Source organism: Piliocolobus tephrosceles, chromosome X (genome assembly GCF_002776525.5).
Source record: "Piliocolobus tephrosceles isolate RC106 chromosome X, ASM277652v3, whole genome shotgun sequence".
Taxonomy (NCBI): Eukaryota; Metazoa; Chordata; class Mammalia; order Primates; family Cercopithecidae; genus Piliocolobus; species Piliocolobus tephrosceles.
In genome coordinates, this window is record NC_045455.1 from 43,489,851 (window position 1) to 43,490,815 (window position 965).

General features: G+C 44.6%; 1 non-coding gene across 1 annotated transcript; it reads left to right on the forward strand.

The window, feature by feature from the left end:
• The first annotated feature begins 309 nt into the window (after nucleotides 1-309).
• Nucleotides 310-419, forward strand: LOC111522485. Its single transcript, XR_002725256.1, has one exon. It is a non-coding gene; the product is annotated as a small nucleolar RNA SNORA68 (small nucleolar RNA).
• The last annotated feature ends 546 nt before the right edge of the window (nucleotides 420-965 follow it).

Sequence of the window (965 nt, forward strand, 5' to 3'; positions counted from 1 at the left end):
GCTTGATCAAAGGAGGAAAGGATGATTCAGTATAAGTATGAGGAACTATAAAGAGCCATGTTCCATAGCTGAGCAGGGGGACATGAGCCTAGCAGCACCTTTAAATTGTCTACTGGATAGTTGAAAGAACATTTTGTACCATCCTCCAAGGGGATAATGTTTACTATCAGAGGTTTCATTTCTTTATTTCTAGGATGAATGTGTTTTGCAAATTAATTTTAGTGTGCTACACAAATGGAAGATGCTATCTTAGTAATTCAGGTTCTGAAGTTTGATGTCATGGGTTGTTCTTTGCCTCCTAGGTCTTACCAGTCACCATTGTTTGTCAATTATTTCTTCACAATGTCTATTGAAGGATCTCATCACGTTTAGAGAGCTGTGGTTGTGCCCCCTAAAGTGAACTTGGAGGTTTTATACCCCTCGTGGCAAGTTCCTGCTGGGACCAGCAGCTGCAGCCACTTAGTACCTAACTCAGTCTCAAGTTGGGGTCCTCAGGCAGTTGCTGTGCCTGACAGGATGTGCCAGGTCATTGGGCAGGCACTTGATAGGTTTGCCAAATGCCCAGAACCCAATGAATGCAGTAATGTTGTCCCCTTCCCATTCTACAGACCAAGAAATGGGTGTCTGACACTGTGCCTGGGTCCTTTAGATTCAGATCATGAAGGTGGAAGAGATCTTGGCTAGCAAGTGCCATTGGCTACCCACCAAGCAGTTCCATAACTCCAAGATGAAGTTCCCACTGTCCCAATGGGTCCCACATCACCAGCACAAGCTACACTCCACCACCAAGAGATCCAATACCTTCTAGGTACAGGGCCCTCTCACCCTGGGTCTACCCAAATAAACTCCTCAAGAATGCCAAAAACAAAATCCACCATCACACAAATGTTTCCTGATTCCATTTCTTTCCCTGATCCTCCTTTCTACTGTTACCAACATTCTTGCTGAACTTCTTATCATCTTCC